General features: G+C 37.9%; 1 protein-coding gene and 1 pseudogene across 16 annotated transcripts in view; both read right to left on the bottom strand.

Annotated features, from left to right (window-relative positions):
* The window catches only part of NEK10 (NIMA related kinase 10), a 251860-nt gene that overhangs the window by 107096 nt on the left and 119826 nt on the right, over window positions 1-24938 (bottom strand). The window lies entirely within an intron of this gene.
* On the bottom strand, window positions 385-1749 carry LOC134732233 (MICOS complex subunit MIC10-like; annotated as a pseudogene).

The following is a 24938-nucleotide window of genomic DNA, read 5'->3' as shown; positions in this document are numbered from 1 at the left end:
TACCTTTCTGGACCAAATCAATGTATACCTTACATACGTTGATTGATGTCTTAGGTCTCCCTAAAACATATAAAACCAAGCTGTAACCCAACCACCCCTAGGCACATGTTATCAGGACCTCCTGAGGCAGTGTGACGGGTCACCGTCCTCACATGTGGCTCAGAACAAATCTCTTCAAGTATTTTACGGAGCTTGGCTTTTTTCATCAATAATTTCTAGGTAAAAGTTAAAAAGTGAGAGTCCATATTTACTACCATTTTACCTGCACTAAATCGCTAATTTCCCTCCTCCTGTAAGCAAGAAGCTGAATGGCCTACTTCAGCTTCCCTTTACTTATTCAAGTCATTCAAATGCAATGCAGGCAGCTTTTACTTTCTTTCTTTCTTTTTTTTTTTTCCTTTTTTTTAAAATTTATTTAAGACCACCTGCTTACAATTTCCAGAGAGAAAATACAAAACAAGAAACAGACTTGGTTTCAAATACATAACCAGGTGCTGGAGTTTAAAGCATTACTGATAACATTGTTAAAGAAGAATGGCAGCTTACTCCAGGGCACTTCAGTATTCCTGAGGAATAAACACGATTTCTCTTGTCCTCCCACTGGGATGTTTTCAGGTGAAGTCACTGCTCCTGCTCTTTGACATATTTTCCGTGTAGAAGATAGGGAGCCTGGAAATCACGTGACAGTTGGAGTATGCCATTCCTAATCCCATGCCAGAACCGGAGGCTAATGGCCACATTCTTCTTTTAAAGAAGGTGAGAAAACAATTCCTAATCCAAAACCAGTGCCTATCTTCACGACCGCATCCGCCAGGCACCGGTCCCACTTCCGGCCGGGCTCCAACTCCGACCTGTTCCCCACCCGCGCCTCCAGCTTTCCTCTCGGCCGGCCTCCTGCTCCAACCCCTGCAAGTCTCGCGAGCTATTTTTTTTAAAAGCATTACCCTTGAAAACTTCCATAGTTTCGGCTCTTAACACCATCAAAATCAGTCTTAATCTCTGAACACATAAAGATAATCCTTTCTTTTCTCTTTCTGCACAATATAGATTTTCAAAACAGAGGGAAATAAAGCACTTTATTTAGTTCCAGATTTATTGTGTTCCATTTGGGAATGAACTACTATCTGGGTAGCCCATGGGATGCCAACTCTATAAGGAGAGAATAAACCATTTTAGCAATGGACCTGGTGTGGCTGAATGAAATGACACTTCAAAATTGTAGGACTGTGGAAAACAAGATATTTGCTTTGTGCCTTAGCTTCCTTTCTTATACAATAGGAGAATGACCGGTTCAGTGTGTTATAAGAATTGCCAAATGCAATACATTTTTAAAATATAAGGCATAGAATATCTTTATATTTACTCAAATAAGTTTTGAGTCTTCTTTCCTTGGATGTTGGCAGTTTAAATGAGAGAAAGGCAAAAGGTAAACAAAGCTGAAATAAGGATTGTACTTTGTTTTGTTTATCACATTTAAAGAGTGTATGAATCCGTTCTTGCACTACTACAAAGAAATACCTGAGACTAGGTAATTCAGAAAGAAGAGAGGTTTAATTGGCTCACGGTTCTGCAAGCTATACAGGAAGCATGATGGCATTTGCTTCTTGGGAGGCCTCAGGAAGCTTCCAATGATAGCAGAAGGCAAAGGAGGAGCCAGCACGTTTTATGTGGCCAGAGCAGGAGCAGGAGAGCGAGGGGAGAGGTGCTGCACGCTTTAAACAACCAGATCACACAACAACTCACCATCATGAGAACAGCACCAGGGGAGAAATTCGCCCCAATAATACAATCACCTCCCACCAGGCTCCACCTGTAACATACTAGATTAAAATTCAACATGAAATTTAGGTGGGGACAAAGATCCAAACCATATCAGAGAGTATACCTTGATTGTACCAACACTAAAGTTTCACTGATTTTAAATTGACATACAAATTACTTTAAAATTTTTCTCTACTGTCTCAAATTTATGAAAAGTATAAACTAACCAGCTTTGTGAATGGGGTCATTGAGAAAGAAAAGAAACAGAAAGAAAAGAACCCCTGCCCAAGAGAAGGGTCCGTAATAGTCAAAGAAAAGACAAATAATTCTAGACAGTATCATTACAAATTCAATACAGTAAATATAGTTGGATAAATATATATTGAGTACTGCAGTCTAAAAACAACACATTATCTTCAAGGAATTCATAAAACTTACATAAACTTTTCTATATATCAGGTGTGGCAAACTCTTACTTTGGTGATCTAATGAAAAAACACTTTTACTAGTATATATGCCCTTGTGTAGTCCCTCCATACATTATTTCTGGTTTTGGCCATGTGACTGGCTTTAGCCAATGGGACATTAGCAATTGTGATTCATGCCCGTACATGCAGGCTATATTTTCAGAACTCTAACTCTTGGAACATTCCCTCTCAGATTCCAACCACAATACTGAAAAAAACAAAGCCCAGTCTAGCCATTTAAAGAGAACGCATGGAAGTAAACCAAGAACCCAGCCAATATCCCCAGGTAAGCTCCTAGCCAAAAGCCAGTACCAACATCCTCCTTAAAAGAGATTCCTCCCATTCCACTTGAGTTGCCCTAGGTAATGCCGCATGGAGCAGAGATAAACTGTTATTAATAAGCCCTGTTCAAACTGCAGAATTTGAGCAAATAAATTATTATTATTGTATTAAACCAATAAGTTGGGGATAAATGCTATGCAATGATTATCCAAATCATCAGAGTATGAACAATTTATCAGTTTATTCTAAACTATAATTGTTCAAGCTTTATTCTGACATAGTAAAGCCAAATAAAATATAAGCTTTGAACAAAGAGAAAAAACCAAAAACTTTGAAATAAAAAACGTTTTATAAATTACTTATGAGTGATAAAGATACAAAAATTTTACTGACAGTCTTCTTAGAAAATAAGGACAATGAAAATGATGACTAACTTCTGATTTTTTTTATCTTGCCCAAATTCCTATCTAAGGCATCTGGCGAGTCATGGCCTCAGATAGGTTTTATTTAACCCTACACATCATGATTTACTTTCCAACCCAACTCTGGCATAACATTACGAAACAAAGAAGAAAATCCTGTATTAGTCCATTCTCGCATTGCTATAAAGAAATCCCTGAGACTGGGTAATTTATATACAAAAGAGGTTTAACTGGCTCACAGGCTATAGAAGAGGCATGACTGTGGAGGCCTTAGGGAACTTTGACTCATGGCAGAAGGTAAAGTGGGAGCAGGTATCTTTGCATGGTCAGAGCAGGAGGAAGAGAGAGAGTAGGGAGGTGTCACACACTTTTAAACAATGAGATCTTGTGAGAACTCTATCACAAAAACAGCACCACCAAAGTGGTACATCCGCCCCCATGACCCAGTCACCTTCTACCAGGCCCCACCTCCAACACTGGGATTACAATCCAACATGAGATTTGGGTGGGGACACAAATCCAAATCATGTCACTTCCCAACTCATTCTGTGAGGTCAGTATTAACCTGCTACAAAACCCAGGTAAATAAAATCACAAGAAAGAAAACAGACCAATATCCCTTATAAATGTAGACACAAAAATCTTCAATAAAATACTAGTAAACTGAACCCAGCAACATATAAAAAGAATTACAGTAGTACCCCCTTATCCAAGGAAAATATGTTCTAAGACCCCCAGTGGATGCCTGAAACCAAAATAGAAGAATTATAACAATATGCCAGCATCACTACTTTGATGCTTTTGGGCTATTATTAAGTAAAATAAGGGTTACTTGAAGAGAAGCACTGAGATACCATGACAGTTGACCTGATCACTGAGAAAGCTAAGTGACTACTGCGTAGATAGAGCATGCAGTGTGGATACACTGGAAAAAGAGCGGATTCACATCCCAGGTGAGAAGCAGCAGGACAGTGCAAGATTTCACCACACTGCGCAGAATGGTGCGCAATTTAAAACTTACAAATTGTTTATTTCTGAAATCTTCCATTTACTATTTTCAAACTGCAGTTGGCTGAAACTGTGGAAAGTGAAATCATGGATAAGAGGGGACTACTGTGGGCTGGGTGCAGTGGCTCACACCCGTAATTCCAGCACTTTGGGAGGCCAAGGCGGATGGATCACAAGGTCAGGAGTTTGAGACCAGCCTCACCAACACAATGAAACCCTGCCTCTACTAAAAATACAAAAATTAGCTGGGCTTGGTGGCGCATGCCTGTAATTCCAGCTGCTCAGGAGGCCGAGGCAGGAGAATCCCTTGAACCTGGGAAGCGGAGGTTGCAGTGAGCCGAGATCACGCCACTGCACTCCAGCCTGGGCAACGTATCAAGTCTCCATCTCAAAAAAAAAAAAAAGAGGGGACTACTGTGTATACCATGACCAAGTGGGATTTGTCTTAGAAAAGCAAGGACGGCTTAAAATACGAAAATCAATCAAGGTAAAACATCATATTAACAGAATGAAGTCTAAAAAAAAAAAAAGGATCATCTTAGTAAATGCAGACAAGAGCATTTGACAAAGTCCAACTGTCTTTCATGATAAAAGCACTCAGCTAGGAACAGAAGGAAACATCCTCAGCCCAATGAAAGACATCTGCACAATTCTCAGGTAACATTAGGCTTCATGATGAAGACCAACAGCTTCCACTCAGATGGGTAAATAAGATGAATCTTGAAAAACACACATATACACACAACTACCTACGTTCTCCCTCAACACAAGAAGGGTAAGAGATTTTCCACACTCTCTGCCTTTTTTTAGTGCATATACCTTAGAAAATTTATAATTGTTCATTCTTTCTCTGCCTCTTTAAAATGAACTCTGTAAATCTTTCCAAAACTTAAATAAGCCTCTTGTCAGTGTTATAACCCAGGAACCTTTTCCTTAAAGGCGTAGCCACCATCTCTTTGAAATGAAGCCAATGAGGAAGACAATGCACCTACTAGGGGAGTTTCCATGGGAGGGTGGGAGCCTAACTCAGCAGGCACCTGGGTCCAAACTACAAACCTACCTCCTATTGTAAAGATATGATAAATTTGTTTTTCTTTTGGATTAAGGCAATTAGTAAACACAGATGGCTACCCCAATTATCAGGTGAATTTAGGGTGAACTATGTGTGACAAATGGTGAGTCAAGTCCTCTTGCTTGAAGACTAGTTATCATTTATCTTGAGAATATGTATGACAAGGGTTACATCTGCTTAGCTGTATGAGATTTCTTTCTGTCTTTTCTATCTCTTTAGTGGATTGCCTATGTTGAAAATGACATCTGGTTTAATGTTTATTCAAAAATCCAAACTGTTTTCTTTTCTACTTTTGGGTTGAGCTTGTCTGGGTTGGCAAGAGATTTTGTTTTTTAATTTATATTCCCCTAACACTTCTTCAGATCAGGAATAAGACAAGGAAGTCTGCCCTTACCACTTCATTCAACATTGTACTAGAATTTCTAGTCGAGTCACTTAGTCAGAAAGGGAAATAAAAGGCATCCAGATGGGAAAGAAAGAAGTAAGACAATTTCTATTGCAGATTATATGATATTTTATGTAGAAAACTGCAAGAAATTCACAAAAAAATTACAGCTAATATGTGAGTTCAGTAAGTTTATAGTATACAAAATCAATATACAAAAATAAATTATATTTCTATACTCTAGAATGAACAATCCAAGACGAAATTAAGAAAACAATTTATTTACAATAGCATCAAAAAAACCCAAAACTTAGGGATAAATTTAACAAAAAAAGTACATGACTTGTACACGAAAAAGAGCGTAACATCACTGAAAAAAGTTTTTTTAAAAAAGACCTAAATAACTGGAAAGACATTTTGTGTTCAAAAATTAGAAGACTTGCCATTGTTTAAATGGCTGCATTAGTTTCCTCTTGTTGCTGTGTAAATCACCACAAATTCAGTGGTTTAGAACACACATCTTATAGTCCTGGATTGATCTAAAATGGTTCTTGCTGGACTAAAATCAAGGTTTTGGTAGGGCTGCATTTCTTTCTGAAGGGTCTAGGAGAGAACCTATTTCCTTGCCTTTTTCCAGCTTCTAGAGGCTGCCCACATTCCATGGCTTATGGCTCACTTTCATCTTCAAAGTCAACAATGGGCAGTCAAGTCTTTCTCACAGCACATCACTCTGGCACTTAATCTTCTGCCTCCCTTTTTCATGTTTAAAGACACTTGTCATTACACTGGGTCCGGTAGCCTCAAATCCATCTGCTACCTTAATTCCCCTTCACCATGTAACATAACACATCCATAGGCTCTAGGGATTATACTAGAATGTAGACATCTTGGGGGGGGATCATTTTTCTGCCTATCACAATAGGCAAATTGATCTACAGATTCAACACAATTGGCTTTTTTTTTTTCTTGCAGAAATTGACAAGATGATCCTAAAATTTATCTAGAAACACAGGGGACACAGAACAGCCAAAACAATTGTGAGAAATAAGAACGAAGGACTCATACTTCTTGATTTCAAAACTGACTACAAAGCACAGTAATTAACACTGTGTGAGACTGGCATAAGGATATGCATATAGACTGATAAAATAAAACTAAGAATCCCTTGAGAAATAAACCTTATATATATGGTCAACTGATTTTTGACAAAAATGACAAGAAAATTCAATAGGAAAAGAAGTTATTTCAACAAATGGTACTGGGACAACTGGATACACACATGCAAAAGGATGAAGTTGGAACCTTACCTCATACCATATGCAAAAATTAATGCTAAATGAGTCATAGACCTAAATATAAGAATTAGAACTATAAAACTTATGGAAGAAAATATAGGTGTAAGTCTTTGTGATTTTGGATTACACAATGGTTTCCTAGAATGACTCTTAAGCACAAGCAACCAAATCAATAAGTTGGATTTCATCAAAATTGAAAACTTTTGTGCCTCAAAGGACATTATCAAGACAATGAGAAGACAACACATAGAAGAACACACTTACAAATCATGTATCTGATACATGTCTGCTTTCCAAAATAAGTAAAAACTTTTATAACTCAATAGTAAAAACACAAGTAACCTAGTTTAAAAATGGACAAAAAAAAGGTGTTAAACTTAATGAGTTATAGAGAAATGCAATGAAAAACCATAGTGAGATACCATGTCATACCCACTAGTGTGGCTATAATCCAAAAGACAGATTAAATAATAACTATTGGCAAACAAGTAGGAGATTGGAACCTTCACATATTCCTGGTAGAAATGGAAAATGGTGCAGTCACTTTGGAAGACAATTTGGCAGTTTCTCAAAAAGTTAAACATAGAATTACCATATTGAGGAGTATGGCTGCAGGCCAAAATTCTATGTATTATCTTTCAGGCAGGACCCTAGACAGTTACAAGGCTTTGCCCGGCAGACCTCATTGGGGGAAACTGCCATCTCCACACCAGACTTGGTACACAGCTAGTATGTTACAGCTCCTGGAGGGATTTGCAGCCAAGAACTCACTCCCTGTGCCCTCCACCCCAACCAGCCCTGCTCATAGGCTTCTCTGCTTTCCTAGCTCAGGCACTTCCGTTCAGAGGCTTCAGCTCAGGCCCTTTTCAGCAGTCCCAGCTGAGACCTCCTTAGGGAGGGCTTGGCTGAGGCAGCACTTTCAGCTACTAGTGATACTTCTTCATATTGAATGAACAGTTACACACATCGTAAAAGTATAAAAACATAGAAAGGATGCATACCACCTTCTAGATAGTGGTTACCTCTGGGTAGGAAGGGGAAGTAGGATGAAGAGGAGCCTTCAGTTGACTCCATAACATTATTTCTTCAAAAAACTTTTCCTGGCCGGGCACGGTGGCTCATGCCTGTAATCCCAGCAATTTGGGAGGCTGGGGTGGGTGGATCACCAGAGGTCAACAGTTCAAGACCAGCCTGACCAATATGGTGAAACCCCATCTCTACTAAAAATACAAAAATTAGCCAGGCATGGTGGCCGGTGCCTGTAGTTCCAGCTACTCTGGAGGCTGAGACGGGAGAATTACTTGAACTTGGGAGGCAGAGGTGGCTGTGAGCCGAGATCATGCCACTGCACTCCAGCCTGGGTGACAGCGAGACTCCATCTCAAAAAAACAAAACAAAACAAAAATCTTTTCTTAAGAAAATATAATAAAGCCATAATGTAGTAAAACCTAGTATGCATAAATGGATATTTGTTACACATATGAAATATTTCATAATACAAAAGAATGAAAAATATTGAAATAATTCTTAGCCCCAGGTGGTGAAATTATATGTGATTGTGATTTTAGTTTTTTCTTGATATGTATATACATTTTTTCAAACTCTTCCAAACAACGTGAATTTCTTTTATAATGATAATAAATAATACATGTGTTTCACAAAGAGGTATTACTACCCATAACTTTAGTTAAGCAGAGAGCTATAAAAATATATTTTGTTAAACTGTAATATATGGCTTAAAAATTGAACCAGTATTAAAATCTCATTTTCATGTAAAAAAATCTCTACAAATATTTTAATAGTTCAGTGCTGAGAAATGCTTTTATTTTTCAAACGCAAACTAAAATTTAAAAGCTGAAATTTACACATGTCCAAATTGTAAGAGCTAGTCAGGAACTGAAATGCAAATAATTACAGCTTTAATAATTATTCCTATTAAGTTTTTTTTTTTGGCAACATGACCTTAAATAGCCCAGGATTATCTGAATGTGGTCATTCAAGCTATTACTATAAATTACTCAGTGTAGAGGTATAATTAATAATTAATAGAACTTTTTAGAGCTAGGACATCTAATTCAACAGTTTCCAATGATTTTCTAGAAACCTTTCTTCATATTAAATAATGTGCAGAAGCTCAACATGTAGAAGAAGCCATAACAAAGGTGCTGTGTTTGAAGCTGGGAGCTGCATTCTGAGCCCTTGCTTGCTACCTTTCTCAAACCTTTATCCTCTTCCTCCATCAACGGCTCTTTCCTGTCTGGAAACAAGGATCGTCAAGTCTCCTGATTTCTAACCACACCTTCTGTTCTCATATTTCATCATAGCACAGTTTTCCTCTATTGGCTGTTGCCACAGTTCTACCTACCATTGCTTGTCATGATCCCCCTGCACCCCAGCCCTTACCACTCCCCTGAAACCTCTCTGGATAACCATTGTCCATCTGCAAATCCGAGGGATATTCTTCCATCCTTTACATGGACTCATATGAAATCACCATATAAAAACAATTCTCAATACCTGGCTGCTCTGTAGTACTATTGAGCTTACAAAAGCATTGTGTTCCTCCTTAGGAACTTTCTCACATCGTGTCTGACACTACTTTCTCCTAGTTTTTTTTCTTTTGAATTTCCTGTCTGCCTACTCCTTGTAAGTCACCCCAACCTTCCTGTCTCTGTGTTTGCCTCTTAAGCGTTGTGGCTCCTCAAGGTTTTATTCATCACTTGTCTATATCACAGCAAGTTTCACACAGATGCTGATGACCCTATGTCTCCTTACCAGCCAGAAACACTCCCCTGAGGCTCCAGAAACATATTTGGGTTGCTTATTGGACATTAACAGTCTTACCGTCTCAAAAGCAATTCAAACTCAACCTACTCAAAACTAAATTAATCACTTCATTTTCTCTGCAAATTCTATCCATGTCTTCTCTAACCATCAAGATGTTGTGTGGGTTGGATTGTGTCCCCCGAAAAGATATGTTGAAGTCCTAACTCACAGTACCTGTGAATGCGACCTTGTTTGGAAAGAGGATCTTTGCAGAGGTAATCAAGTTAAGATGAGGTCATACTGAATAAGGGTTGGCCCTAATCCAATATGACTACTGTACTTCTGAGAAAACAGACACACAGGCATAGACACACAGAGAATGCCAGGTGAGGCAGAGACAAGAGTGATGTCTCTTGTCAAGTATGTCCCTTCCCAGATCTGTCCTGTCCCAACTGCCTCCCCGGCTTTTGGTAGCCTGTTCAATGGACAGTCCCATTTCTTAACACTTTCAGCTGTCTGGCTTCTTAGCGTGAGGGCTGGCTTCCAGCATGAGTTCCCTCATGGCAGTGTGGTGAGAGCTATAGCAGCTTCTGTACCCAGGCACCTGCCAACTGCTCTAAAAGAGGTGCTGGCTGCATACTTCTGCCCCCACAACACTTCCAGTGGGGTTGAGTGACACAATCCAAAAGAATCTGGCCTATGAGCAAACTTTCATCAATGAGAGACAGGAAATGAATTATTCTTCCTTCCCTCCCAAAATCGACTCTTCTAATGCACAGAAGTCCCATAAGATCTGTCCAGAGATATCTCCCATGACCAAGTAAATGCTGCTTCTTAATAAAGCTGTGACAAGCTCAGTAACAGTACATTGTATCTGCTGTCCTTCCTTCCCTTCTTTGTTTCTTGGTTTTTTCCTTACTCTCACTACCCTGGGATTACTACCTCTCCTCTCCAATAAAAAGCTCACATGTAAGCTCCATTTTCTATGGAACCCAGGCTAAGATAGCAAGTTGCTTAAACATCATTTTTTATCTTCTAAAAATAGAGATAATGATGGCTCTTCTCATAGGACCACCAAAAGTATTATATCAGACAATATCTGAAAAGCACAGTAACTTGAAATTGTTAGTGTACACAAAATGTCACTTGTTACTATTAATTATAACTATATGAAGATCCAGAGCTATTTTTGCATTCTTCTCCCACTGTGTTAGTTCAGGTTCTCTAGAAGGACAGAACTAATGGAATCGATATGTATATAAAGGGGAGTTTATTAAGTGTTAACTTACACAATTGCAAGGTCCCACAATAGGCAGTCTGCAGGCTGAGGAGCAAGGAGAGTCAGTTGGAGTTCCAAAACTAAAGAACTTAGAGTCCAGTGTTCGAGGGCAGGAAGCATCCAGCATGGGAGAAAGATGAAGGCTGGGAGGCTAGGCCAGTCTCTCTTTCCACATTTTTCTGCCTGCTTATATTCTGGCCATGCTGACAGCTGATTAGATGGTGCCCACCAAGATTAAGGGTGGGTCTACCTTTCCCAGCACACTGACTCCAATGTTAATCTCCTTTGGCAACACCCTCACAGACACAACCAGGATCAATACTTTGTATCCTTCAATCCAGTCAAGTTGACACTCAGTATTAACCATCACGCCTACTTTGTTACAGGAAGAAGAAACCAGAGAATGTGCACATAATGTCCCTTCTTTTCTTTAATCCTACTGTGCTACGTTAAAAACCATTACCACTGTACCTTGCGCTATGGAAGCATTAAAGTTCATTTACACAGGAAAACACTTATTAAAGGCTGTTAGAAGGCTTAGAAAGTCCCTGGAGTACACAGCAGTCAGGCTTGAAGGCCATACAGGGAGGAACAAAACTTTAGCCAACATCGTATTGGGTCAGGCACAACTTGTACCACCGACAGTGGAAAGTTGACCCAATCCTGCCATCTTCCAACACCACCCTTTCCCCAACCCCAAACTGGACTCTAGCCAATACACACTTTCTCCCATTTCTCACTTGCAAATCCAAGTCTTGCTGACGTAATCTGATTGATGGAGTCTAAGTCACATGGTTGTGCTTCAGCTGCAAGGGAGGCTAAGATTACACATTTTTCTGTTGACTTGCTTAAGGAAAAAATATTCATAAGGTAGGAAGTCCCCTCCAAATATAGGAAATGAGTTCGTAAGATTGACTGAACAGCCAGAAAATATGACAAATGTACACTCTATATCTACTTGAAGAAACGTCCCAAACCAAATAAAATATGGTTACAATTTTTTTTTTTTTTTTTTTGAGATAGAGTCTCGCTCTGTCACCCAGGCTGGAGTGCAGTGGCATGATCTTGGCTCACTGCAAGCTCTGCCTCCTGGGTTCACGTCATTCTCCTGCCTCGGCCTCCGGAGTAGCTGGAACTACAGGCGCCTGCCACTACACCCGGCTATTTTTTTTTTTTTTTTTTTTTTTTGTATTTTTAGTAGAGACGGGGTTTCACTGTGTTAGCCAGGATGGTCTAGATCTCCTGACCTCATGACCCGCCCACCTCGGCCTCCCAAAGTGCTGGGATTACAGGCATGAGCCACCATGCTCGGACACAATTAAAAGAAAAGAAAAAAAGGAAAAGAAAAGAAAAGAAAAGAAAAGAAAAGAAAAGAAAAGAAAAGAAAAGAAAGAAAAGAAAGGAAAGGAAAGGAAAGGAAAGGAAAGGAAAGGAAAGGAAAGAAAAGAAAAAAAAGAAAAGAAAAGAAAAGAAAAAAAGAAAAGAAAAAAGAGAGAAAGAGGAAGGTGGGAATAATTTACTTATTGAGGGAATTCTTGCGAAGTATATTCCATGTCTAGATAGTCCATAGTGCACTAGCTATTTCTTGAGTGGACCTAACGGCTGCTGCAGAGGTCACAGTAATGCTTTCAGATGCCCTGGGCAAAGTGGGCTAAATGCTTTTTAACTCTGGGTCACCTCTTTCTAGCCCTCTGCTGGCTCCAAAGAGTAATTACAACTCGTAGTGAACAGAGGCAAATTCCTCTCAGTCTCAACATTAATAATCTACCATTAGTTATAAATCTTAAAAGAAAACATTCCCTGGCCAATGCACATATGTAATATTAAGATGATAAGATTTTTATTCTTAGAAAAAAGATATATAAAAAAATGGAAATAAAAATACTTGAAGGAGGAAAACAAACCACTTCTATCAAGTATATCCTTATTAGTTATACCACAAAATAATCTCATTATCAAACACACAATCCTAAAATTACAGGTTATTTCCCCTCCTGTATTACATATGTATATAATAACTAACCAAAGATTTTTAATTCTTTCTTCAAAGTTTATATCCTACCTCCCATTTCTTTTTATTCTTATTGCCAACAAGTCCAAATCAGCCCACCCCTAAATTATTACAAAAGCCTTACTCCCTTAAGTGCTTTCATTCATTTATTCATTCATTCATTTATTCATTGAACAAGCATTTTCTGAGCACCTGCTATGTGCCAAGTCCTCTTTTTCATGGATTATTTTTCTAATGGGAAAAATGACAGAATGCTAGTAAATTGGTAGAAACGAACTAATGGAGGTGTAGAAATTGATACATGACAGAGAATTGCTGGAGTGATGCCCTTGAGGAAATGGACAGACAGGAGGAGGGTTGGCCTTAACCAGGACCGTGGAAGCAGTCACATGAGAGAAGGTCGGCTACAGGAACACAGGTAGGGGTAAGGGGAAAGACATGGAGGCAGGAGCTTGTGCAATTTCTCTTCTATAGCTCCCAGCTTCTCTGTGAAGTAGGGAGCAGGCTCATTAGCATAAAGGTTAGAGTCAAAACTTCTTCCTCCTGCCAAATCCTCCTAATCCAAATATTAATTATAGTCAAACACCTCCTCAGACATCGGGCACATATTGATTTCCCATTTCATGGACCTCCTGCAGCCCCTTCAACTCCTGTAACCTTCCCAGGCTTGCTCTGCTGTTCCCTACTGACATGGTGGCTGAAGGGGTACAGGATGAACACTTGATTCCATCATAACACACATTGTATGTCAGCAATTCAACAGCATAAAACCTGAAAGTAAATATCACTAAGTAGGTAATACCCATAACCAAGGAAACATTATTTTATTCATATGAACAGGTATAAACAGAGAATAATAAAAATGTTTTTCTAATTGTACATAAATAGTAGAAGGGCCCTGTTGATCTGAGAAGTGCCACAGGCATGGCTACTTTGCCTATAGCCCTTGGCCACTCTTGAGTGATATAATAGTGTGGCAGGCAATTTGAGTAAAAACTGCTTTGTCAAAAAGCATTCAAGTTAAAGCAGATCTTGTTTAAACTCAGACACTGACATATATAAGGGCACAATAACTTCTAGTTAGTTATTATTACTTTAATAACTTGCAATAGTCAAGAAGTGAACATTTTCCTGGATAAAATGAGAAAATGATCACCTATGAATATTCCTAGTCACTGGACATTCTACATCTTAATCATTATCTTGCTACTAAGAAAACCTTTCTGTCCTTTCCTTTTTTAATGCTGTATCAGGCAAGACCAAGTTTAAATTTTCACTGCCCAATTTACTAGCTATGTGATTTGGTTATTAAAGCAAAGATATTAAACCAACCTCCACTTCTTACACATCTTACTCTCTTCATTTCCTCATGACGACTTAAAATAATATATTTGGAATTACCACTTTCCTTCCCATTGCTCAGATTTTGTGCTCTCTTCAGGCCCTCCTGCTATCTCCTATTATAGAGAAACTATCTGGCCCTATTTTCTCAGTGGTCCAAAACAATTTCAGTAAATAATGTTAGCTAGATGCTGTTGTTTTCTCCCTGGCAATTAGCACATTCTGCTTATTTCTACCATGGCCCATCACATCTTGGCAATATTTGAAAGCTGCATAAAGAGATTTCATGCAGGACAACATGATCTAAGAGGCAGGAGCTAGTGGGAGCAGGTTGTTTCAGATGAGAAAATGGAGGGCATCAACCTATAGACAGCCTTCCTGGAACAACTTAGAATGATTGTAGCCCCACAGGAGGAGCACTCCCCAGATTCAGGCTTGCACAAGAGGCAGAGTGACAATTTCTCCCTACTTGGAACATCAACATTCCTACAGATGAAAAGAGATGCCACGGCCGGGCTCAGTGGCTCACGCTTGTAATCCCAGCACTTTGGGAGGCCGAGGCGGGCAGATCACGAGGTCAGGAGATCGAGACCATGATGAAACCCCGTCTCTACTAAAAATCCAAAAAATTATCCGGGCGTGGTGGCGGGCGCCTGTAGTCCCAGCTACTCGGAGAGGCTGAGGCAGGAGAATGGCGTGAACGCGGGAGGCGGAGCTTGCAGTGAGCCGAGATGGCGCCACTGCACTCCAGCCTGGGCGACAGAGCGAGACTCCGTCTCAAAAAAAAGAAAAAAAAAAAGAGATGCCTGTCTGATCTGAATAGCTGGAACTCTGGGATAGGAGTAAGGCTGGGAGGTGGATTCCTTTCCTGCTGGCCTAGCAGAGGAGCTGAGGTAGCTCCCACCCTTCACCCTGATAAAAACCTCAGCACATCGAATGGAGAGCTCCCCCAGCAACCTTCATGGAGACTGGGACCTCTGGGTATTACCACTGGGTATTACATCTACCCACCTGCCCTAGCTACAACTGGTTCCTATTCAGGGATACCCCCACTACTGGCCTGAAGCCTGAATCATCAACTCAGTAAGTAAAATACTGGGGGAAAATTAAATAACTAAATAAATTTTGCACCTCGAGAGAATGAGATAAGCTTCAAGATACCCCTGCCATTCCAACCCAATAGAAGACAGTGAACTTGCCCACACACCAAACACATAATTACTACAACCAGCATCTAGGAAAGCCAGTGCACAAAGTCTACAACTTAGGAACTCATACAGAGTCTTTACCCCTAACAGTACAAAGAATCAAATTAGGCTATAATAAAATATAAACATTAAAGTCTGATCCTTAAAATGAAAAATAGGAACTCATGAAAAATAGAGTCAAATCAAAAATAAATTCAAGAACAATCTGAAGAAACAGTCTACCCAAATGAGAAGGAACCAGAAAAGTAACTCTGGCAATATGACAAAACAGGGTTCTATAACACCTTCAAAAGATCACACTAGTTCCACATTAATGAATCCAAACTAAAGGGAAATCTTTGAAATGCTAGATAAAGAATTCAGAAGGTTGATTATTAAGTGACTCAAGGAGATAACAGAGGAAGGTTAAAACCAACATAAAGAAATTTTTTTAATCTAGAAAATGAATAAAAAATTTTCCGGAGAGATAGATATCATAAAGAAAAACCAATCGGAACTTCTGGAAATGAAAGACACACTTAGGGAAATACAAAATGCAATGGATAGTTTCAACAATAGACTAGAACATGTAGAAGAAAGAATTTCAGAGCCCAAAGAAAAGGCTTTCAAATTAACCCAGTCAAAGATAAAGAAAAACGAATCAAAAGACATGAACAAAGTCTCCAAGAAATACGAGATTATGTAAAACAGTCAAACCCAAGAATAATTGGTGCTCCTGAGGGAAAAGAACAAATAAGTTTGGAAAACTTATTTTAGGGAATAATTGAGGAAAACTCCCCTGGCCTTACTAGAGATCTACATATTCAAATACAAGAAGCTCAAAGAACTCCTGGGAAATTAATTACAAAAAGATCATCACCAAAGCACATAGTTATCAGGCAAACCAAAATCAACATGAAGAAGAGAATTTTAAGAGCAGTGAGACAAAAGCATCAGGTGACCTATAAAGAGAAACCTATCAGATTAACAGAAGATTTCTTAGGAGAAACCTTACAAGCCAGAAGGGATTGGGATCCTATCTTTAGCCTCCTTAAACAAATTAATTTTCAGCCAAGATTTGTATAGCCAGAAGAACTAAGCTTCATAAACAAAGGAGAAAGAAAGTCTTTTTCAGACAAATAAATGCTGAGGGAATTTGCCACTACCAAACTAGCACTACAAGAAATGCTAAAAGGACTTCTAAATCTTGAAACAGAAGTTCAATGTGCACCAAAATAGAACCGCCTTAAAGCATACATCTCAGAGGGCCTACAAAACAATAATACAATGTAAAAAAAGTATCTAGGTAACAACTAACATAATGAATAGAATAGTACCTCACATCTCAGTATTAACAATGAATGTAAATGGCCTAGATGCTCCACTTAAAAAGTACGGAACAGAAGAATGGATAGAAAACCACCAACCAAATATCTGCTGTCCTCAAGAGACTCACATAACACATAAGAATTCAAATAAACTTAAAGTACAGGGGTGAAAAAAGACAATCCATGCAAATAGAAACCAAAAGCGAGCAGGAGTAATAATTCTTATATGAGACAAAACAGACTTTAAAGCAACAATAGTAAGAAAAGGCAAAGAAGGATGTTATATATTCATGAAAGGATTAGTCCAATGAGAAGACATTACAATCCTAAATACATATGCACCTAACACTGGAGCTCCCAGATTTATAAAACAATTGCTACTAGACCCAAAAAATGAGATAGACAGCAACTCAATAATAGTGGGGGACTTCAATACTCCCAACAGACAGATCATCAAGACAGAATGTCAACAAAGAAACAGTGAACTTAAACTATATCCTACAACTAATGGACTTAACATGTATTTACAGAACACTCTTCCCCACAACTGCAGAATATACATTCTTCTCTTCAGCACATGAAATATTCTCCAAGATGGACCATATGATAGGCCACAAAACAATTCTCAATTAATTTAAGAAAATCAAAATCATATGAAGTATCTTCTCAAACCACAGTGGAATAAAACTGGAAATCAACTCTAAAAGGAACCCTCCAAATCAAACAAATACTTGAAAATTAAATAATCTGCTCTTGAATGATTTTTGGGTTAAAAATAAAATCAATATGAAAATTTAAAAATTATTTGAAATGAATAACAGTGACACAACTTATCGAAACCTCTGGAATACAGCAAAACTGGTGCTAAAAGGAAAGTTCATAGCATTAAATGCCTATATCAAAAAGTCTGAAAGAGCACAAATTGATAATCTAATGTCACACCTCAAAAAACTACAGAAACAGGAACAAATTAAACACAAACCCAGCAGAAGGAAAGAAATAACAAACATCAGAGCATAACTAAATGCAAGTGAAACAAAAAAGTACAAAAGATAAATGAAACAAAAATCCAATTCTTTGAAAAGATAAACAGAATTGATAGGCCATTAGTGAGATTAACCATGAAAAGAAGAGAGAAGATCCAAATAAGCTCAATTAGCAATGAAACTGGAGATATTACAACCAATACCACAGAAATAAAAAAGATCATTCAGGGCTACTATGAACACCTTTACATGTGCAAATCAGGAAATGTAGAGGAAATGGACAAAATCTTGGAAATATACAACCCTCCTACATCAAATAAGAAAGAAATAGAAACTCTGAACAGACCAATAACAAGCAGTGAGAGTCAATCAGTAACAAAAACACTGCCAACAAAAAGCCAGGACCAGACAGATTCTCAGCTGAATTCTACTAGGCGTTCTAAGAAGAATTGGTATTGATTCTACTGAAACTATTCCAAAAGATAGAGAGAGAGGGAATCATCCCTAATTCACTCTAGGAAACCACTGTCACCCTAATACAAAAACCAGGAAAGGACATAACAAAAAAAGAAAACTACAGATTAATAACCCTGATGAATATAGATGGAAAAGTTCTCAATAAAATACTAGCTAACCAAATCCAACAGCATATCAAAAAGATAACACATCATGATATGATCATATATGCAGAAAACCTAGACTCATCCAAAAAGCTCCTAGACCCAATAAATGGATTCAATAAAGTCTCAGAATACATAATCAATGTACACAAGCTAGTAGCACTGCTACACACCAAGAATGACCAAGCTGAGAATCAAATCAAGAATGCAACCCTTTTTACAAAGACTGCAAAACAAATAAAATACTTAGGAATATACTTAACCAAGGAAGTGAATGATCTCTGCAAGGAAAACTACCAAACACTGCTGAAAGAAATCTGAGATGACATGCACAAATGGGAACATACCCCATGCTCATGGATGGGAAGAATCAATATTGAGAAAATGACCATACTATCCAAAGCAATATACAGATTCAATGAAATTTCCATCAAAATATCATCATCATTCTTCACAGAATTAGAAAAAACAATCTTAAAAATCATATGGAACAAAAAAAGAGCCCACATAACCAAAGCAATGCTAAGCAAAAAGTGTAAATCTGGAGGCATCACATTACCAGACTTCAAATTATATTACAAGGCTATAGTTACCAAACAGCATGGTACTGGTATAAAAACAGGCATGGAGACAATGGAACAGAATAGAGAACCAAGAAATAAAGCCAAATACTTACAGCCAACTGATCTTCAACAAAGCAAACAAAAACATAAATTGGGGGAAAGGACACACTATTCAATAAATGGTTCTGGGATAATTGGCAAGCCACAAGTAGAAGAATAAAACCGGGTCCCCATCTCTCACCTTATAGAAAAATCAAATCAAGATGGATCAAAGACTTAAATCTAACACCTGAATCAGAAAAACTCTAGTGGAGATTGTTTTAGGCAAACAATTCATGACTAAGACCCCAAAACCAAATGCAACAAAAACAAAAATAAGTAAATGGGACCTAATTAAACTAAAAATCTTCTGCACAGCAATAGAAATAATCAGCAGAGTAAACAACAGACAACCTCACAGAGTGGGAGAAAATATTCACAAACTATAGATCCAACAAAGGACTAGTATGCAGAATCTACAAGGAACTCAAAACAAATCAACAAGAAAAAAACAAATAATCCCATCAAAAGTGGGCAAAGCACATGGACAGTTCTTAAAAGAAGACATACAAACAACCAGCAAACATATGAAAAATTCTCGACATCACTAATCATCAGGGAAACACAAATTAAAACCACAATGAGATACCACCTTACTCCTGCAAGAATGACCATAATTAAAAGGTTTTTTTAAAAAAATCCAAAACAATAGATGTTGGTGTGGATGTGGTGAAAAAGGAACATTTTACACTGCTGGTGGGAATGTAAATTAGTACAATCACTATGGAAAACAGTAAGAAGACTACATAAAGAACTAAAAGTAGAACTACCATTTGATCTAGCAATCCCACTACTGGGTATGTACCAAAAGGAAAAGAAGTTGTTTCATGAAAATACATGTTTGTAGCAGCACAATTCACAAATGCAAAGATATGAAACCAACCTAAGTGCCCATCAACCAACAAGTGGATAAAGAAAATGTGGTATAAGATGTACAAAGAAGAGCTGGTACCATTCCTACTGAAACCATTCCAAAAAATTTTAAAGGAGGAACTCTTCCCTAACCCGTTCTATGAGGCCAGCATCATCCTGATACTAAAACCTGGCAGAGATACAACAAAAAAGGAAAACTTCAGGCCAATATCCTTGATGAACATCAATGCAAAAATCCTCAACAAAACACTGGCAAACTGAATCCAGCACCACATCAAAAAGCTTAACCACCACGATGAAGTAGGCTTCATTCCCGGAATGCAAGTTTTGTTCAACATACGCAAATCAATAAATGTGATTCATCACATAAACAGAACTAAAGAAAAAAAAACAACATGATTATTCTCAATAGATTCAGAAAAGGCTTTCGATAAAATTGAACATCCCTTCATGCTAAAAACTCTCAATAAACTGGTATTGAAGAAACATACCTCAAAATAGTAAGAGCCATATATGACAAACCCACAGCCAGTATTATACTAAATGGGCAAAACCTGGAAGCATTTTCCTTGAAAACCAGCACAAGAAAGCTCTCTTACAACTCCTATTCAACAAAATATTGGAAATTCTGGCCAGGACAATCAAGCAAGAGAAAGTAATAAAGGATGTTCAGATAGGAAGAGAGGAACTCAAACTATCCCTGTTTTCAGATGACATGATCCTATATCTAGAAAACCCCATTGTCTCATCCCAAAGATTTCTTAAGTTGGTAATCAACTTCAGCAAAGTCTCAGGATACAAAATCAATGTGCAAAAATCACTAGCATTCCTATACACCAACAACAATCAGGCCAAGATCTGAATCACAAATGAACTCCCATTGACAATTGCCACAAAAAGAATAAAATACCTAGGAATACAGCTAACAAGGAAAGTGAAGGATCTCTATAAGGAGAACTACAAACCACCGCTCAAAGAAATCAGAAAGGACACAAACAAATGGAAAACATTCCATGCTCATGGATAGGAAGAATTAATACTGTGAAAATGGCCATACTGCCCAAAGCAATTTATAGATTCAATGCTATTCCCGTGAAAACTACCATTTGACATTCTTCACAGAACTAGAAAAAGCTATTTTAAAATTCATATGGAACCAAAAAAGTGCCCAACTAGCCAAGGAGATCCTAAGCAAAAAGAACAAAGCTGGAGGTATCATGCTACCCGACTTCAAACTATACTACAGGGCTACAGTAACCAAAACAGCATGGTATTGGTACAAGAACAGACACATAGACCAATGGAACACAATAGATAACTCAGAAATAAGACTGCACACCTACAACCATCTGATCTTTAAGAAACCTGACAAAAACAAGCAATGGGGAAAGGATTCCCTATTTAATAAATGGTGCTGGGATCACTAGCTAGCCACATGCAGAAAATTGAAACTGAACCCCTTTCTTATACCATACACAAAAATCAACTCAAGATGGTTTAAAGACTTAAATCTAAAACCCAAAACTATAAAAACCCTAGAAGAAAACCTAGGCAATACCATTTAGGACATAGGTACTGGCAAAGATTTCATGATGAAGATGCCAAAAGCAATTGCAACAAAAGCAAAAATTGACAAATCAAATCTAATTAAACTAAAGAGCTTCCATACAGCAAAAGAAACTATCAACACAGCAAAAAGACAGCCTACAGAATGGGAGATAATTTTTGCAAACTATGCATCTCACAAAGGTCTAATATCCAGCATCTATAAAGAGCTTAAACAAATTTACAAAACAAACAAACAACGCCATCAAAAAGTGGGCAAAGGACATGAACAAACACTTTTCAGAAGAAGGTATACATGCAGCCAACAAGCATATGAAGAAAAGCTCAACATCACTGATTATTAGAGAAATGCAAATCAAAACCCCAATGAGATGTCATCTCACGCCCATCACAATAGCTATCATTAAAAAGTCAAAAAATAACAGATGCTGATGAGGTTGTGGAGAAAAAGAAATGCTTTTACATTGTTGGTGGGAGTGTAAATTAGTTCAACCATTGTGGAAGACAGTGTGGCAATTCCTCAAAGACCTACAGACAGAAATACCATTTGACCCAGCAATTCCATTACTGGGTATATACCCAAAGGAATAGAAATTGCTCCATTACAAAGAAACATGCATGCACTATTCACATGTTCATGCACATGTTCATTGCTGCACTATTCACAATAGCAAAGACATGGAATCAACCTAAATGCTCAGAAATGATAGACTGGGTAAAAAAATGTGATACATATAAAGAAAATGTGATACATATACACCATGGAATACTATGCAACCATAAAAAAGAATAAGATCATGTCCTTTGCAGGAACATGGATGCAGCTGGAGGCCATTATCATTAGCAAACTAATGCAGAAACAGAAAAACAAATACCGCACATTCTTACTTATAAGTGGGAGCTAAATGAAGAACATACGGACTCATAGAGGGGGAACAAGGCACACTGGGGTCTACTGGAGGGTGGAGGGTGGAAGGAGAGAGAGGATCAGGAAAAATAACTAATGGATGCTACGCCTAATACCTGGGTGATGAAATAATCTGTATAACTAACAATGTAACAAAACTGCACATCCTACACATGTACACCTGAACTTAAAAGTTAAAAAATAAGTAAATAAATAAATGAAATATTTTTAAGAACAAAATGTATATATACACTATGGAATACTACTCAGCTATAAAAAGGAACAAAATAATATCTTTTGCAGCAACTTGGGTGGAGCTGGAGGCCATTATTCTAACTGAAGTAACTCAGGAATGGAAAACCAAATATCATATTATCGGGGGAACCAGCCCCCAGTATTTCAATATAGGCTCTATTTTCTCTAAGTGTCAGCCGGTCTGAGAAATAAAGAGAAAGAATACAAAGAGAGGAATTTTACAGCAGGGCCTCCGGGGGTGACATCACATATCAGTAGGTCTGTGATGTCCCACCTGAGCCGCAAAACCAGCCGGTTTTTATTAAGGACTTTAAAAGGGGAGGGGGTGTATGAACAGGGAGTAGGTCACAAAGATCATATGCCTTAAAGGGCAATAAAGATGACAAGGCAAAGGGCAAAGCAAAGATCACAAGGCAAAGAGCAAAATTAGAATTACTGATGAGGTTCTATGTTCAGCTGTGCACATATTATCTTGATAAACGTCTTAAACAACAGAAAACAGGGTTCAAGAGCAGAGAACCGGTCTGACCTCAAATTTACCAGGGCGGGATCATAAGACAGACACTCCCAAAGTGGCCGTTTATAGATCTCCCCCAAGGAATGCATTATTATTATTATTCCTTGCTGGGAAAAGAATTCAGTGATATCTTTCCTACTTGTATGTCTGTTTATAGGCTCTCTGCAAGAAGAAAAATATGGCTCTATTCTGCCTGACCCCACAGGCAGTCAGACCTTTGGTTGTCTTCCCTTGTTCCCTAAAATCGCTGTTATTCTGTTCATTTTCAAGGTGCACTGATTTCATATTGTTCAAACACGCATGTTTTACAATCAGTTTGTACAATAGCGGTCCTGAGGTCACATACATTCTCAGCTTACAAAGATAACAGGATTAAGAGATTAAAGTAAAGACAGGCATAAGAAATTATAAGAGTATTATTTGGGAACTGATAAATGTCCATGAAATCTTCACAATTTATGTTCAGAGATTGCAGTAAAGACAGGTGTAAGAAATTATAAAAGTATTAATTTTGGGAACTGATAAATGTCCATGAAATCTTCACAATTTATGTTCCTCTGCCGTGGCTCCAGCCGGTCCCTCCGTTCAGGGTCCCTGACTTCCCACATCATATGTTCTCACTTATTAGTGGGAGCTAAACTATGAGTATGCAAAGGCATAAGAATGATATAATGGATTTTGGGAACTCGGGGAAGAGTGGGAGTGGGGTGAGGAATAAACGGCTATATATTGCATACAGTGTACACTGCTCAGGTGATGGGTACACTAAAGTCTCAGAAATCACCCTTAAGAACCTATCCATGCATCCCAAAACCACCTGTACCACAAAAACTATTGAAATTTTTTAAAAGTAAAGAAAATGGTGGGCATCAAATCATCAAGTCATCCTTTCAAAACCAGCTCTGATATGTGGAATTGTATAAAAAGGGCTTGTGTCACCAATAATACACCATGCTTTCCCCAAACTCAAGAGCAGAGAAGATTAGTGAGCTGCATACAGCAGAAAGGTTTTAAATACTATAGCCAATAACAAAATATTCACCGACAAGTGTAGTTAGGGTTTTTTATTTGGGGATTAAGAAGGGGATGGTGTGCTAGAGGCTAACTTTGCCACAGATAACTTTTGTTTTCTTATTTCTAATTTAATTTTAGCCAAGTATACATGCCCTGTGTAATATGAGTTAGGGAAAAGCTGGTAATAATTTGCATATCTAAAAAAAGGAGATTGGCTGAATGAATCATGATTTTAACCAAGTAATGGGATTCGATCCAGATGTTAAAACTGAAGCTACAGAAAAGCACTCATTAATATCAGTATTTGTGTATGTGTGTTTGTGTGTTCACATAGAAAGGAATTTGGAATCTGGACAATAAGCTGTTTTCTGTGAGTTTTTTCCATTTCTAGGTTAGTAGGATTACAAATATTCTTAATGGGATTTTTTTCTTCATTTTCTGCACTGAGAATATACTGATTTTCTAATAAGAAAACAATATAAGAAACTTTAATCAACAAATTATATACTTTTTTCAGATTTGAAGTTTTGTTGTTTTTATTTTGTTATATGTATTAATATTCCTTTAATTTCTAATTCACTTTTGTCTGTGATGTCTGCTTGACTTGACAATATTTTCAGATATTTCTATTTGTGATAGGATCATAAAATATATGCCATTGGTAACTTATCTTTTTATTTAATATTGCAAATATGCTTCTGGGTTAACAAATACATTACTGTATTACCAGCTTAGTGCTATTTATCTAACCAACCTCCCCTTTCATGTGTGTGTGTGTGTGTGTGTGTATGTAAAGCAACGAAAGCAAAGATTTATGGAAATGAAAGTACACTCCACAGAGCAGGAGCGGGCTCGAGCAAGCAGCTCAAGAGCGCTGGTTACAGAATTTTCTGGGATTTAAATACCCTCTAGAGGTTTCCCATTGGTTACTTGG

Source organism: Symphalangus syndactylus, chromosome 1, assembly GCF_028878055.3.
Source record: "Symphalangus syndactylus isolate Jambi chromosome 1, NHGRI_mSymSyn1-v2.1_pri, whole genome shotgun sequence".
NCBI classification, from domain to species: domain Eukaryota; kingdom Metazoa; phylum Chordata; class Mammalia; order Primates; family Hylobatidae; genus Symphalangus; species Symphalangus syndactylus.
This window is presented reverse-complemented; position numbering and strand designations above follow the sequence as displayed.